Here is an 18,066-nt window from a genome sequence, read left to right as displayed (position 1 = left end):
CCAACAGGGGCATCTGGGTGGCTCAGTTGGTTAAGCGTCCGACTTCGGTTCAGGTTCATGATCACTCGGTTAATGGGTTTGAGCCCTGCGCCAGGTTCTATGCTGACAGCTAGCTCAGAGCCTGGAGCCTGCTTCAGATCATGTCCCTCTCTCTCTAACCCTCCCCTGCTCACACAGTTCTCTCTCTCTCTTGCTCTCTCTCAGAAATAAACATTAAAAAAAAATTTTTTTAATAAAAAAAAAAATCCTCAAGAATGTCAGGACAGAAGGAACATACCTTAACGTCACAAAAGCCATATATGAAAGGTCCATAGCTAATATCCTCAATGGGGAAAAACTGTCCCTGAAATCAGGAACAAGATAGAGATGTCTACTCTCTCCACTGTTGTTTTACATAGTGTTGGAAGTCCTAACCTCAGCTATCAGAAAACAAAATGAAATAAAAGACATTCAATTTGGCAAAGAAGTCAAACTTTTGCTCTTCACAGATGACATGATACTCTACAGGGAAAACCTGAAAGACTCCACCAAAAAACTGCTAGAGCTGATACGTGAATTCAGCAAAGTCACAGGATATAAAATCAATGTAGAGTAATTGGCTGCATTTCTATACACCAATTATGAAGCAGTATAAAGACGTATCAAGAAATGGATCCCATTTACAACTGCACTAAGAACCATAAAATACCTAGGAATAAACCTAACCAGAGATCAAAGATCTGTATGCTGAAAACTACAAAGTTTATGAAAGAAGCTGAAGAAGACACAAAGAAATGGAAAAACATTCTACGCTCATGGGTTGGAAGAACAAATATTGTTAAAATATCAATACTACCCAAAGCAATGTACACATTCAATGCAATCCCTATCAAAATAGCACCAGCCTTCTTCACTGAGTTAGAACAAACAATTCTAAAATCTGTACGGAATCATAGAAGACCCCACATAGCCAAAGTAATGTTGTAAAAGAAAACCAAAGCTGGAGGCATCACAATCCCAGACTTCAGCCTGTATTACAAAGTTGTAATCATCAAGACAGTACAGTACTGGCACAAAGACCAATGGAATAGAATACAGAACCCAGAAATGTACTCACAAATATATGGCCAACTAATCATCAACAAAGCATGAAAGAGTATCCAATGGAAAAAAGACAGTCTCTTCAGCAAATGGTGCTGGAGAAGTGGACAGCAACATGCAGAAGATTGAAACCGGACTACTTTCTTACATAAGAAAAATAAATTCAAAATGGATGAGAGAGGCACCTGGGTGGCTCAGTCGGTTAAGTGTCCGACCTTGGTTCAGGTCACAATCTCACAGCTGGTGGGTTCCAGCCCCATATTGGGCTCTGTGCTGACTGCTCAGAGGCTGGAGCCTGCTTCGAATTCTCTGTCTCCTTCTCTCTGCCCCTCCCTCGCTCACACTCTCTCTCTCAAAAATAAATGAACATTAATAAAGTTTTTAGATGGACAAAATAACTAAATGTGAGATAGGAAATCATCAAAATCCTACAGAAGAGAACAGGCAGCAACCTCTCTGCCCTCAGCCACAGCAACTTCTTACTTGTCATGTCTCCAAAGGCAATGGAAATAAAATCAGACATGAACTATTGGGACCTCATCAAGCTAACAAGCTTCTGCAGAGCAAAGGAAACAATCAACAAAACTAAAAGGCAACTGAGAGAATGGGAGAAGATATTTGCAAATGACATACCATATAAAGGGTTAATATCAAAAATCTATAAAGAACTTACCAAACTCAACATATAAAAACAATCCAGTGAAGATATGCGAAGACATGAACAGGTATTTTTCCTAAGACAACATCCAGATGGCAATCAGACACATGAAAAGGTGGTCAACGTTGCTCATCATCAGGGAAATACAAATCAAAACCACCATGAGATACAACCGCACACCGGTCAGAGTGGCTAATATTAACAATTCAGGGAACATCAGATACTGGCAAGGATGTAGAGAAAAGAGAACTCTCGTGCACTGTTGGTGGGAAGGCAAACTGGTGCAGCTATTTTGGAAAACAGTGTGGATGTTCCTCAAAAAATTAACAATAGAATAACCCTATGACCCAGCAATTGCACTGCTAGGAATTTATGCAAAGGATACAGTAGTGCTAATTTGAAGGGACACACACACACAAATGTTGACAACAGCACTCTCACCAATAGCCAACGTATGGAAAGAGCCCAAATGTCCATCAACTGATGAATGGATAAAGATGTGTTATATATACACAGTGCAATACTACCTGATGAAGAGAATGAGATTTTGCCATTTGCAACAACATGGGTGGAACTGAGGGTATTATGCTAAGCAAAATAAGTCAGTCAGAGAAAGATATATGATTTCACTCATATGTGAAATCTGAGAAGCAGATTACCATAAGGGAAGGGAAGGAAAAATAAGATATAAACAGAGAGGGAGGCAAACCACAAGAGATTCTTAAAGACAGAGAACAAACTGAGGGTTGATGGGGCTGGGAGATTGGGGGAAATGGGTGATGGGCACTGAGGCGGGCACTTGTTGGGATGAGCACTGGGCACTGTATATAAGTGATGAATCACAGGAATCTACTCCTGAAGACAAGACTACACTGAATGTTAGCTAACATGATAATAATTAATTTTTTTTTAAATTATGGGGGAACTCTTTAGGTGGGGGAAAAAAACCAAAAGCAACAGAGACTAGAAAGGAAAGGGAACATCACCAGAAACACAATTTACAGGTAACATAATGGCACTAAATTCTTATCTTTCAATAATCACTCTGAATGTAAGTGGACTAAATACTCCAACCAAAAGACACATGGAATCAGAATAGATTTAAAAAAAACAAGACCCATCTATACGTTGGCTACAAGAAGCCCATTTCAGAACTGAACATATCTGCAGATTGAAAGTGAGAGGATAAAGAACCATCTATCATGCTATCCGACACCAAAAGACAGCTGGAGATGAAGAAGGATTCTATCATAATTAAAGGTCTATGTATGAAGGAGATCTAACAATTATAAATGTTTATGCCCCCAACTTGGTAAACAAAAATATATAAATCAATTAGTAACAAACATAAAGCAACTCTTTGATAATAACACAGTATTAGTATGGGGAGTTCAACAACCTATTTACAAGAATGAATTGATCATCTAAGCAAAAAACCAACAAGGAACCATGGCTATGAATGACACACTGGACCAGACTGAATTAATATATTCAGAACATTTCATCCTAAAGCAGCAGAATACACATTCTTTTCAAATGCACATGGATCACTCTCCAGAATAGATCACATACTGGGTCACAAAACAGCCTTCGACAAGTACAAAAAGATCAAGATCATCCTATGCATATTTTCAGACCACAAGGCTATGAAACTTCAAGTCAACCATAAGAAAAATTTGGAAAGATCACAAATATGTGGAGACTAAAGAACATCCTACTAAAGTACAAATGGGTGAACCAGAAAATTAAATTAGAAATTTAAAAATACATGGAAGCAAATGAAAATGAAAATAAGACAGTCCAAAGCCTTTGGGATGAAGCAAAGGAGGTCCTAAGAGAGAAGTTTATTGCAATACAGGCTTAGCTCAAGAAGCAAGAAAAATCTCAAAAAGACAACCTAACCTTACATCTTAAGGAGCTAGAAAAGCAACAGGAAATAAAACCTAAAGCCAGCACAAGGGAAATAAGATTAAAGAAAAAATAAATGACTGAGAAACAAACACACAACAACAACAAAAACAGAACAGTTCAACAAAACTAAGAGCTGGTTCTTTGAAAGAATTAATATTGATTGATAAACCCCTAGCCAGACTTATCAGAAAGACAAGAGAAAGTACCCAAATACATTTCACAAATGAAAGAGGAGAGATCACAACCAACACCACAGAAATCCAAACAATTAGAAGATAATATTATGAAAAATTATATGCCAACAAACTGGGTCAACTGGGGACAATGGACAAATTCTTAGAATATATAAACTACCAAAACTGAAATATGAAGAAATAGAAAATGTGAACACTCATAACTAGCAAAGAAATTGAATCAGTAATCAAAAATCTCCCAAAAACAAAAGTCCAGGGCCAGATGGCTTCCCAATGGAATTCTACAAGACATTCAAGGAAGAATTAATACCTATTCTTCTCAAACTGTTCTAAAAAATGGAAATGGAAGGAAAACTTCCAAACTCATTCTATGAAGCCAACATTACCTTGATTCCAAAACCAAAGACTCTACTAATAAAGGAGAATTAAAGGCCAATAATTCCTGAAGAAACTGGATGCAAAAATTTTCAACATATTAGAAAATCAAATCCAACAGTACATTAAAAGAATTATTCATCACAATCAAGTGGAATTCATTCCTGGGCTGCAGAGGTGGTTTAATATTTGCAAATCACTACCAGAAGTCTTAGCCTCACCAATCAGACAACAAAAAAGGAAATCTATCCAAACTGGCAAGGAACAAGTCAAACTTTCACTACTTGTAGATGACATGATACTTTGTATAGAAAATCCAAAAGACCATCAAAAAATTGCTAGAATACATGAACTCAGCAAAGTATCAGGATATAAAACCAATGTATAGAAATCTGTTGCATTTCTATAATCCAATAATGAATCAGCAGAAATAGAAATTGAGTAATCGACCTCATTTACAATTGCAACAAAAACAGTAAGATACCTAGGAATAAACCTAACCAAAGAGGTAAAAGATCTGTACTCTGAAAACTATAAAACACTTGCAAAAGAAACTGAAGAGGACACAAAGAAATGGGAAACAATTCCATGTTCACGGATTAAAAGAACAAGCACTGATGATATCTATATTGCCCAAGCAATCTACACATTTAATGCAATCCCTATTGCACCAGCATTTTTCACAGTGCTAGAACAAACAATCCTAAAATTTGTACAGAACCACAACAAAGGACTCCAAATAGCCAAAGCAATTCTGAAAAAGAAAAACAAAACTGAAGACATCATAATTTCAGATTTCAAGCTGTATTACCAAGCCATCAAGACAGTAATGTAGTGGCACAGTAATAGACGCATAGATCAAAAGAACAGAATTGAAAACCCAGAAATGGACCCACAACTATATGATCAAGTAATCTTTGACAAAGCAGGAATGAATATCCAATGGAAAAAAAAGACAGTCTCTTCAACAAATGGTGTTGGGAAAACTGGACAGCGACATACAGAAAAATGAAACTGGACCACTTTCTTACAGCATACACAAAAATAAATTCAAAAAGGATGAAATACCTAAGTGAGAGAGGAAATCATCAAAACCCTCTAAGAGAACACAGGCCACCACCTGTTTGACCTCAGCTGCAGCAACTTCTTACTAGACATGTCTCTGAAGGCAAGAGAAACAATAGCAAACATGAACTACTGGAACTTCATCAAGATAAAAAGCATCTGCAGAGCAAAGGAAACAGTCAACAAAACTGAAAGACAACCTACAGAATGGGAGAAGATATTTGCAAATGATTTTTCTGATAAAGAGTCAGCATCCAGTATTTACAAAGAATGTATAAAACTCAACACCGAAGAACAACTCAGTTAAGAAATGGGCAAAAGACACGAATAGACATTTTCCCAAAGATGGCTAAAAGATATTCAAGATCACTCATCATCAGAGAAACACAAATCAAAACCTCACGATGAGATACCACCTTACACCTGTCAGAGTGGCTAAAATTAATAACACAGGAAAACAACAAGTGTTGGTGAGAATGTGGGTAAAGGAGAAATCTCTTCACTGTTGGTGGGATTGCAAACTGGTGCAGCCACTCTGGCAAACAGTATGGAGGTATCTCAAAAAAGTAAAAATAGAACTCCCTTACAATCCAGCAATTGCACTGCTAGATATTTACCCAAAGGATACAAAAATACAGATTCAAAGGGTTACCTGTACCCCAATGTTTATAGGAGCATTATCAACAATAGCCAAACTATGGAAAGAACCCAAGTGTCTTATCAACTGATGAATGGATAAAGAAGAGGTGGTATATACATACAGTGGAATATTACTGAGCCATCAAAACGAATGACATCTAACCAACTGCAATGCCACAGATGGAGCTAGAGTTATTATGCTAAGCGAAGTAATTCAGGAAAGACAAATACAATATGAGTTATATGTGAAATTTAGGAAACGAAACAGATGAACATATGGGAAGGAGGAAAAAAAGGGAGCAAACCACAGGAGATTCCTCATCACAGAGAACAAAGAGGGGTGAGGAAGGGTAGGGTAGGGGGATAGGCTAAACAGGAGATGGGTATTAAGAAGGGCACTGGGTACGATGAGAACTGGGTGTAATAGGTAAGTGATGAATCACTAAATTCTACTCCTGATACCGATATTATACTATATGTCAACTAACCAGAATTTAAGAAAAAAATTGTGGGAAAAACAATAAACACATCAATCCCCTATGTTCTTCATGAAAACTAAATGTTTTATGACACTCAGAACACTACCTGGCAGAGAAAACATTCAAATGTTTGCCATTAAAACTACATTACTACTACCTCTACTACCACTACCACCACCACCACCACTGTGATTACAACTAAAAAGGCCCACCCATGTGCTCCCAACAGATCGCCTAAGCTTTGTTAGAGGCTGAAACGAATTATACAAATCAAAATTATATTTAGAATCTTGTTTGTTTGCTTTCCCCATCTTTGACAATTTACAAAGAATAATCTTCCTCCTTCTCCTCTAGACCTCTGCTGTTACTATTGGTCTCATAATCAGTATGTTACAAACTATATTAGCCACCTATTGCTTTCTAATATACAAATGAACAGCTGTGTTAACTACTGAAGGAAAAAAATCAAATTAAATTGATCTTTATGACAAACATACTTCTTATAGAGGTAATTTCTTTATTTTATAAATGTTTATTTTTAAAAATTTTTTAATGTTTATTTACTTCTAAGAGAGAGAGAGAGAGAGAGCAGGTACGAGGCAGAGGAGGAGGAGAGAGAGGGAGACAGAGGATCCAAAGTGGGCTCTGCACTAACAGCAGAGAGACCAATGCAGGGCTCAAACTCACCAACTGTGAGATCATGACCTGAGCCACAGTCAGACACTTAACCAACTGAGCCACCCAGGTACTCCTTAAATGTCTATTTTTCAGAGAGAGAGAGAGAGAGAGAGAGAGAGAGCAGAGGAGGGGGAGAGACAGCGAGACAGAGAAGCACTAGCAAGCTCCATGCTGCCAGCACAGAGCCCAATGCAGGGCTCAAACTCACAAAGTGTGAGATAATTATCTGAGTTGAAATCAAGAGCTGGATGCTTAATCAACTGACCCACTCAGGCATCCAAGAGGTAATTTCTTAAAGAATTTAATTCATGACTTAAGCCAGACAGATACCTGAATACTGACTAGAATAATGAGTTATATTCTGATAACCTCAGCATGTTAAGGAATTGCCAAGAAAAAGACTGCCAAAACTAAAGCGAACAGGGGTTCATTTACAATTATTTTAGCACCCGTTATATCTGAAGTTATGATATTATTTAAAATACCTATCACTACACAGAAAATAAAAAGTATGGAAAAAAACTCCTGGAAGAAAGTAATAGAGGTAATGCTTTTTAAACATTACTTACAAAACATGAGAACCCTCAAAAGCTCTAGGTCATGTAATACATGAAATAGTGTGCCCAACTATTAGATGAAGTTTGAAGAAGACACTGAGATGCAGGCTAAATTCACAGATTTTGCTTCATCCAATTAAATCTTAATTTTAAGGGGTATACAACCAATTTCTTCAACTTCTCACATATAAGTAAAATTGGTATAGGCCTTTATAGATTGTAAAATAGTTTCACATAGTTGATCTTTAAAACAGATCTAGGACAACAGCCCAGTGTTACTCATTTGACAAGTATTTATTCAGATGCTACTCTGAAAGAGAGTACTTTACAGGGTGCTAAATACATAGGATTATATGGTTATAAACAAAATAGACATGTTTTTCCCCCTCACATAACTAGTTAAAAAGTCAGATAAAGACTGAACAAAAAAATACAAAGATAGGACATAAGGGCAACGAATGACAACCTAATTTGATAGAGTTTTTAAGGACTACCTTTCTTGAGGCAACATAAGCAATTTACAATCTAGAAGATGAGCAAGAAGCAGCTGTGCAAAGAGCTAGGCCAAAAAAAGGCAGGGAAGGGGAGACAAACAACCTGTACGAAGGCCCTGAGGAATTTAAAAAGTGTGTTGGGTTAGAAAAGGGCTGTCCAATACAAACACAAGGTGAACCACAAATGCAAATTTCATTACTTATTTTAAATTTTCTAGGAGCTAGGGGCGCCTGGGTGGCTCAGTCGGTTAAGTGTCCAACTTCGGCTCAGGTCCTGATCTCACGGTTCGTGGGTTCAAGCCCCGCATCGGGCTCTGTGCTGACAGCTAGCTCAGAGCCTGAAGCCTGCTTCAGATTCTGTGTCTCCCTCTCACAGGGACAGATTCTGTGTCTCCTTCTCACAGGGACAGATTCTGTGTCTGACCCTCCCCTGCTCTCTCTCTCTCTCTCTCTCACACACACACACACACACACACACTCACTCACTCTATCTCAGAAATAAATTTAAAAAACATAAAAAAATAATGAACTTTCTAGGAGCTATACTTTAAAAAGTGAAGTTATATCTTTTATTTAACCCAAACATATCCAAAACATTATAGCACTTATATGGCACTTATATAGCAGCTTATATAGCACATCTCAATTCAGACTAGCCACAGTTCAAGTGCTTAATAATTACATGTAGACAGTGGCCTCCATACTGAACAGCACAGGTTAGAAGAAATAAGAGAAGACCGTGATGGCTAACACATAGTAATTTAAAGGGAAATGTCCAAAGGTGAAACAAAAAGTCAACAGGTGCCCAATCATTAAGAGTATTATAAGAATGAAATCTGGAATCTATTTGGAATACAACTGTAAGTCACAAGGGTTTTAAACATGCAAAGAATAATTTGATCTTTCTGTTTTTGTTTTTTTTTTTAAATATTTTTATTTCTAGGAGAGAGAGAGAGAGACAGCGTGAGCAGGGGAGGGTCAGAGAGAGAGGGAGACACAGACTGAAACAGGATCCAGGCTCTGAGCTGGCAGTCAGCACAGAGCCCGACGCGGGGCTTGAACCCACGAACTGTGAGATCATGACCTGAGCGAAAGTCGGACGCTTAACCGACTAAGCCACCCAGGCGCCCCGATCTTTCTGTTTTAATAGAGTACTCTCAGGAGCACCTGGGTGGCTCAGTCATTAAGCATCTGACTTCGGCTTAGGTCATGATCTCAGGTTTGTGAGTTCAAGCCCCACATTGGGTTCTGAGCTGACAGCTCAGAGCCTGGAGCCTGCTTTGGATTCTGTGTCTCCCTCTCTCTGACCCTCCCCTGCTCACGCTGTCTCTCTCTCTCTCAGAAATAAATAAAACATTAAAACAAATTTTTTTAATGTTTTTTAAAAAGGACTCTCCTTTTTAAAACACAGATTACAGGCAATAAGAGCAGAAATATGAAGAGTAGGCAAAAAATTGTTAACAGAAATTAGATGAGAAATAATTAAGGTTTAAGTTACTTATGGGGGTAGAAGAGTCAAAGAAAATAGATGCATGCAAAATAGTATTATGGAGGTAGAAACAAAATGAATTTTTAGATTAAGTAACTGTAGACAATAACAAAGAAAAATCATGAAGCGTTGTCTACTCTACCTTGAGAGACCAGTGGTGCCATTTACTGTGACTGGAGAAATTACTATTTTGTTGTTATTTGGCAGGGGGTGCTGGAGTTGATGGAAATGAATCAAGAATTTTTCCAAATAAGAGGACACCTGGGTGCCTCAGTCTGTTGGGCATCTGACTTCGGCTCAGGACTTGATCCCACAGTTCCTGGGTTTGAGCCCTGCATCAGGCTCTGTGCTGACAGCTCAGATCCTGAAGCCTGCCTCAGATTCTGTGTCTCCCTCTCTCTGCTCCTCCCCCACTCTCTCTCTCTCAAAAATAAACATTTCAAAAATATTTTTAAAGAACTTTTCCAAATAAGAAAACAAGTTCAGAAAGGCTCATACTTACTAATAAATACTAAAAGACTCAAACCCAGATATTCTAAAATTAGATATGATATCCTCTTGCTGGTAATATACTATCTCTCCATAATTCAAAAATAAAAACATTCCATTAAGGGGGCACCTGAGTGGCTCATTCAATTGAGTATCCAAGTCTAGATTTCATCTTAGGTCATGATCCCAGGGTCATGGGATCGAGCTCCATATTGGGCTCCATGCTAAGCATGGAGCCTGCCTGGGATTCTCTCTCTCCCTCTGACCCTCTCCACCACTTGGGCTCACTTTCTCTCCCTAAAAATAAAGAGGGAAAAAATCTACTAGGATGTGGGTAATACCCCCTGTACATATACAAGAAAAGCCTCAGTTAAAAGGGCTGTAGGTCTTTTATAATTCTTTCATATTTTTGAAAAATGAAAAGAAAAATTTAGCTTCAGTTAATTGCCTAGGAGTCTCAAATTAAAATCTACAGAAAACACTCTCTAACTTAAGCTCCAGGGAACAACAGCAAAGTAGAAGCCAAGAATCATGACTTAAAAATCAGTGTCAAACTCCTATAGCCAAAGTAGCAGTAGTGGTTCAGAAGCTGACTATGACTACTCTTCAGAAGAAACAGGGTGGGTGGTCTTTACGTGCTATCTGACGATTCAAAAATCTGGCTATCTCACCTTCAGGGATTTAATAGTCCTTCTAAGTTTTTTACCTCCACTATAGCCCTATCAATTTCATTCACCAAATACTTAGTAAGCATAAGCAAAGGGCAGGATACTGAGTGGGAAGATGACTAAGACACCTAGTTCTTGTCTTGTTCTATCCTCAAGTAGCTCACCATTAATGGAGTGTGAGGAGACAAACATGGAAACAATTATAACAAATGCCATAGAAAAGTATATACAGTTGACCATTGAACAACACTGGGGTGGGGGGAGGTTAGGGGTGCCAACCCTCCCACCCCCTGTACAGTCAAATATCCATGGGGGTGCCTGCGTGGTTCAGTTGGTTGAGCGTCCGACTTTGGCTCAGGTCATGATCTCACAGTTCGTGGGTTCAAGCCGCGCATCGGGCTCTGTGCTGACAGCTAGCTCACAGCCAGGTGCCCGCTTCAGATTCTGTGTCTCCCTCACTTTCTGCCCCTCCCCCACTCACATTCTCTCTCAAAAATGAATAAACATTAAAAAAGTTAAATGAGAATTTCTGTACCTGTGTCCATGAGAGATATGGGTCTGTAAGTTTTCTTTTCTTATAATCCCTTTGTCCAGTTTTGGTATTATGGTAATGCTGGCCTCACAGAATGAGTTAGGAAGCATTCCCTCTGCTTCTATCTTCTGAAAAAGACTGTAGTGAATTGGCATAATTTCTTCCTTAAATGTTTGGTAGAATTCACCAATGAACCTATCTGGGCCTGGTATTTTCTGTTCTGGAAGGGTCTACTGTTGTTGTTATGTTTATTTTTGACAGAGAAAAAGAGAGAGAGAGAGAGAGTATGAGCAGAAGAGGGGCAGATAAAGAGGGGGAGACACAGAATCCCAAGCAGGCTCCAGGTTCTGAGCTGTCAGCACAGAGCCTGATACGGGGCTCGAACTCACAAACCACAAGATCATGACTTGAGCAGAAGTCATGCTTAACCGACTGAGCCACTCAGGCGCCCCTGTTCTGGAAGGTTATTAACTGTTGATTCAATTTCTTTAATGAATATAGACCTATTCACATTGTTAATGTCTTCTTATGTCAGTTTTGGCAGATGGTGTCCTTCAAGAAATTGGTTTTATGGTCAAAAGTATAGTCTATTTTGATGAATATTACATGTAAGCTTGAGAAAAATGTGCATTCTGGTGATGTTAAATGAAGTGGTCTATAGATGTCCATTATAATCAGATGACTGATAATGTTGAGTTCAATTATGTCATTATTGTCCTTACTGTCCATTTCTAATAGAGGGATATTAAAATCTCTAATTATGATAGCGGATTCATCTACTTATTGGAATTCTATCAGTTTTTGCCCCACATAGCTTAATGTTCCGTTTTTAGGTGTATATATGTTAAGGACTGTTATATCTTCTTGGAGAAATGACTATTATCATTATTCAATTCCCCTCTTTAGAACTGAAAGCTTTCCTTGGTCTAAATTCTGCTATGTCTGAAATTAATATAACTACTCCTGCTTTCTTTTAGTTAGCATTAGCATGGTATATCTTTTATATCTTTCTCCAATCAGTTTTTAATCTATATGCATCTTTCTGTGTAGAGTGGATTTCTGGGGCATCTGGGTGGCTCAGTCAGTTAAGCATCCGACTTCCGCTCAGGTCGTGATCTTACAGTTCGTGGGTTCGAGACTCGCGATGGGCTGTGTGCTGACGGCTCAGAGCCTGGAACCTGCTTTGTACCCTCTCTTGAAATAAACAAGATAGAATCCAAAAAAAAACAGTTGAACACATCAATGAAACCAAGAGTTGTTTTTTTGAAAAAATAAACAAAACTGATAAACCTCTAGCCAAGCTTCTCAAAAAAAAAAAAAAAAGAACACCCAAATGTATTGTCTCTTTCTCACTGTCCCTCCTCGTCTTGTGCTGTCTCTCTCTCAAAAACAAATAAACATTTAAAAAAATAATAATAAAAATAAAGTGAATTTCTTATAAATTTCTTGGATCTTATTTCTTAATCCACACTAACAACCTATCTTCTTTTTTTTAAGTATTTATTTTTGAGAGAAACACAGAGACAGAGTGTGAGTGGGGGAGGGGCAGAGAGAGAGGGAGACACAGAATCTTAAGCAGGCTCCAGGCTCTGAGATGTCAGCACAGAGCCCAACATGGGGCTCAAACCCCTAACTGTGAGATCATGATCTGACCCAAAGCCAGACAACTCAAACAACTGAGCCACCAGGCACCCCTCAACCTGTCTTTTCATTTATGCATTTAGACCACTGATGTTCAAAGCAATTATTGATACAGTGGAATTAATATCTACCATATCCATAACTATTTTCTATTTGTTGACCTTCATTGTTCCTATTTTTGTCTTCCGCTTTCTCTGCACTTTATGGTTTTAAGTGAGCATTTACTTTTTTTTTTTCTTAAATATTTTTTATTTCTAGGAGAGAGAGAGAGAGAGAGACAGCGTGAGCAGGGGAGGGTCAGAGAGAGAGGGAGAGACAGACTCTGAAATTGGCTCCAGGCTTTGAGCTGGCAGTCAGCACAGAGCCCGACGCGGGGCTTGAACCCACGAACCGCAAGATCATGACCTAAGCGAAAGTCGGATGCTTAACCGCTTAACCGACTAATCCACCCAAGCGCCCCTTTTTTAAATTTTTTTAATGTTTTTTATTTATTTCTGAGAGAGAGACAGCATGAGCAGGGGAGGGTCAGAGAGAGAGGGAGACACAGAACCTAAAATAGACTCCAGGCTCTGAGCTAGCTGTCAGCACAGAGCCCGACGCGCGGCTCGAACCCACGAACTGTGAGATCATGACCTGAGCCAAAGTCGGACACTCAACCAACTGAACCACGCAGGCACCCCTAAATGAGCATTTTCTACGAATGCCTTTTCTCTCCTTTCTTGGTATATCAGTTATACATGTTCTTTTACTTTTCTTAGTGGTTGCCCTAGAGTTTACAATATACATTTACAGCTAATCAAATTCCACTTTCAAACAACACTACCCATTTTTCACACTACCCATTTCCCAGGTAGTGTGAATACATTTAAGCATTCAGAAGTGGTCATGATCATTGTTATTACACTGTTGATATTACTTTGAAGAATCTTATCTGTTAGATGAATTAAGAAAAATAAAAGTTATTTTACCTTCACCTATCCCCTTTTCTAAGTTCTCCTTCCTTTATGTAAATTCTAGTTTGTGACCTATATTATGTTCCTTCTTCTAAAAACTTTAACATTTCTTCCAAAGCAGGTCTAGTAACAACAAATAACTTTAATTTCTGTCTGAGAAAATACTTCTTCACTTTCAAAGGATAATTTTGCAAGGTACATAATTGTAGGTTGGGTTTGTTTTTTTTCTCTCAGAACTTCAAGTGTTTTAACCCATCTTCTTGCCTGCATGGTTTACGAGAAGTTAGCTGTAATCCTTACCAATGCTACTCTATAGGTAAGGTGTGTTTTTCCTCTAACTTCTTCCAGGATATATTTTTTTTTTTTTGCATTATCTTGGATTTTCTGTAGTTTGAAAATGATATGCCTTGGTGTAGTTTTCTTGGCACCTAGCCTGCTTGGTGTTCTCTAAGCTTCCTGGATCTGTGATTCAGTACATGGCATTAATCTGGGGCAATTCTGTCATTACCATTTCACATATTTCTCCTGTTCCTTTTCTTTTTCTTCTCCTTATGGAATTCCTATTATGCATATGTTAAACTTATTTTTAATGTGGTTTGGTTTATTTACATGTTCAAAGTTAATCTCCACAAAGTAGGGATTCTATATTCCACATATTAACTATGTCACAGAAATTAAAACATGTCATCTCTAACGATGCATATGTTAAACCTTTTGTAGTTGTCCCAGTTACTGAATATTCTGTTCTGTTTTTTATATCTTTTTTCTATTTCTTTTCTAGTTTCAGCAGTTTCTATTCATATCCTCATGCTCAGACATTATTTAGCCATTAGTAGTCCAGTCTACTAATAAACCCATCAAATGGTTACAATGTTTTTCTGTTACAATGCTAAGATATCTTTGATCTCTAGCATTTCTTTGTTCTTTCTTACAATTTCCATTCCTCTTCTAACACTGCCCATCCATCTATTCTTACAGGCTGTCTACTTTATCCATTTTCATCACAGTTGTGTTTTTTTGTTTTTGTTTTTGGGTTTTTTTTTTTTATTTCTAGGAGGGAGAGAGAGAGCGTGAGCAGGGGAGGGTCAGAGAAAGAGGGAGTCACAGACTGAAACAGGCTCCAGGCTCTGAGCTTGCAGTGAGCACAGAGCCCGACGCGGGGCTCGAACCCACGAACCGCGAGATCATGACCTAAGCGAAAGTCGGACGCTTAACCAACTAAGCCACCCAGACATCCCTCATCACAGTTGTTCTTAACTCTTCTTTCTTGGTGTGGTAATTCCAATATCCCTACCCTCGCCAACTCCACTTCTGATGCTTGCTCTGTGCTTTTTGTCTTTTAGTATTTCTTGTAATTTTTCTTAATAGTTGAATATGATGTACTAGGTAAAAAGCACTATTGTAAATACGCTTTTGTTAAGGTGGTGGTAACATATGGGGGAAAAGAAAATACATCAAACTTAAAAAACAAGNCTCTGACCCTCCCCTGCTCACGCTGTCTCTCTCTCCTAGAAATAAATAAAAAATATATAAAAAAATAAAAAAAAATAAAGAATGAGGTAAATACATGAAAAAAGTGAAAATTAATCAGGAAGAGATAAAGGATATGAGAAAAAAAGTAAAGAGGAGGCTAAAGAAGAGAAATATATCTGATTTCACTTTGTTTTTTAAAATAACTCTTTGGGGCACCTAGGTGGCTCAATTGGTTGAGTATCTGATTTTGGTTCAGGTCATGATGTTACTCTCTGTGAGATCAAGCCCCATATTTGGGCCCTGTGCTGACAGGTCAGAGCCTGGAGCCTCCTTCAGATTCTGTGTCTCCATTTCTCTCTGCCCCCACCCCTTCAACTCGCTCGCGCGCTCTCTCTCTCTCTCAAAAATAAACAAACATCAAAACAATTTTTAATAAAAATAATTCTTACAGATTTTTTCCATTATAAGTGATACACATTTGTGGCAAAAAACATTTTTTAAATCAAGAAGAAAAATTAATTATCCATAAAATACCACTCAAACAATCAGTGCTAGCCTTTAGCGAAAAAAAAAATGGAGCAGGAACTAGGGTAGTACAATGGAACATGAATGAGCAAGATCATCACCTCACTTAGAAGTAAAACTATAGCGGTGCTTGGGTGGCTCAGCTGGTTGACAGTCTGACTTCGGCTCAGGTCATGATCTCACAGTTCATGGGTTAAAGCCCTGCGTTGGGACTCTGTGCTGACAGCCAGCTCATAGCCTGGAGCCTGTTTCAGATTCTGTATCTCCCTCTCTCTCTGACCCTCCCCTGCTCATGCTGTCTCTCTCTCAGAAATAAATAAAACACTAAAAAAAATTTTTTTCTTAAAAAAGTAAAACTATGAACTAGCCACAAGCTCATAAGCATTCCAAACAGACTTCTTTTCCTAATTATGATAAACACATATAAAATCTGCCACTGAAACCATTTTTTAAGTGTATAGTTCATTAGAAATAATTATATTCACAATTTGGACAGCCATTATTACCAACTTTTCATCACCCCAAACAGGAGCTCTGTATCCGTTCTTCCTTCCCTCCAGCTTCACATAATCTCTCATCTCCTTCTGACTCTATGAATTTACCTATTCTAGACCCGTAGGTAGAATCATACATAAAACATTTGTCCTTCTGTGTCTGGCTGATTTCATTCAACAACATTTTCAAGGTTCATCCATGCTGTGTTATGTATCAGAGCTTCATTCCATTTTGTGGCTAAATAATATTTCATTATATGTATGCTTCTCTCATTCTTCAAAGTGTTAGGAACTGAGACCATAAAAAAACCTGATATATTTAAGGTTGAAAGATAGGTATACTACATTCTATTATAGTCTATATTAATATATAAATATGTTCTATAACACATAAATGCTAACTTTATGGTTTTAGTATTTATACTGTTGATTTTTTACAAACTTTCTTGAACAAATATGTGTTATTTGCATAAATGAAGGGAAATCATTTTTTTAGAGTCCTCTGTCATGGCAGGATATATACATTCTAATCTGAAAAATAACATACAATAAGGAAATAAAGTGGAGAAAGCAACACAATACTGAAGCAAGCTATTAATAGATCAATACTGAGGTCAGGATTGCAGTTTAATAGGAGTACTACTAAAGAGAGAGAGGAGTTGGAACTGGACAGCATCTTTTTATTCTGTTCTGACCAAAAAGAAGGTACTACTCTGCCCTCCACAATGTCTAGTACATACCAAATATAGTAGACAACCAACAACAAAAGTTGACCTAAAGAATAAATACATGGACAAATCTATAGATATCCAAGCTCTTCTACTTATATCTTATTTTTTTTAATTATTTACACAATTAGTCTGAAATTGATTATTACAAGCATCTCAAAAGTTTCACCGTTAAGTTTCATAGGAATCCATAAATTCAGAAGGAAACTGGCAGGTAGATCAATGACAGGATATTTATTATATTTCTTGGATCATTACTTAAACTACAGCTGTGCTTACACAGGATCACAAACCCCAGAGCTCACCAACTTATAGCACCATACTTTTTTATAGTGGGTATTTGTGTGTTTTTTGTAATGCCAAATGGATCCAGAGAGGTGTTTTCTTATTTGCTTCCAAAATAAACAATGTATTAAGCTTAGAAGTAGCTTCTGAAATGTTTGCTTAAATTTCAAAATGGGGGGCGCCTGGGTGGCTTAGTCGGTTAAGCGTCCGACTTTCGCTTAGGTCATGATCTCGCGGTTCGTGGGTTCGAGCCCCGCGTCGGGCTCTGTGCTGACTGCCAGCTCAGAGCCTGGAGCCTGTTTCAGTCTGTGACTCCCTCTCTCTCTGACCCTCCCCTGCTCACGCTGTCTCTCTCTCTCTCTCTCCTAGAAATAAATAAAACATTAAAAAAAAAGATTTTAAATTTCAAAATGGGCTATATCAATGTAAATTTTTAAAAAAACATTAATTTATACCTCTACACATTGATACTTGTCTTCATTCTTCAAAGTGCTGGAAATTCTGAGCCCAGGAAAAACTTGATATACTACTGAATAAATGTGTGAAAAGAAAAAAAAATTCTTTATACTCAACCTTGTTCCAGTAGGATTTAAGGCTGGTGCAACTGTAATATACATCTTCAATCTTTTAAGCAGGTTTTAAGAAAGTACTGTTCCAAC

At 37.9% G+C, this 18,066-nt stretch overlaps 1 protein-coding gene across 5 annotated transcripts in view; it reads right to left on the bottom strand.

Moving 5' to 3' along the window:
* Window positions 1-18,066, bottom strand: part of EVI5 (ecotropic viral integration site 5) — a 208,024-nt gene extending 189,958 nt beyond the window's left edge. For all 5 annotated transcript variants that reach the window (XM_077746019.1, XM_077746021.1, XM_077746022.1 and 2 more), the window contains exon 1: window positions 17,981-18,066. The gene's annotated coding sequence lies outside the window, so the exon portion shown is untranslated. The remainder of the gene's footprint in view (window positions 1-17,980) is intronic.

This window comes from Crocuta crocuta, unplaced genomic scaffold, assembly GCF_008692635.1.
Source record: "Crocuta crocuta isolate KB4526 unplaced genomic scaffold, BGI_CrCroc_1.0 scaffold48, whole genome shotgun sequence".
Taxonomy (NCBI): domain Eukaryota; kingdom Metazoa; phylum Chordata; class Mammalia; order Carnivora; family Hyaenidae; genus Crocuta; species Crocuta crocuta.
The sequence above is the reverse complement of the archived record's forward strand: the minus strand, read 5'-3'. Positions and strand labels throughout refer to the sequence as shown.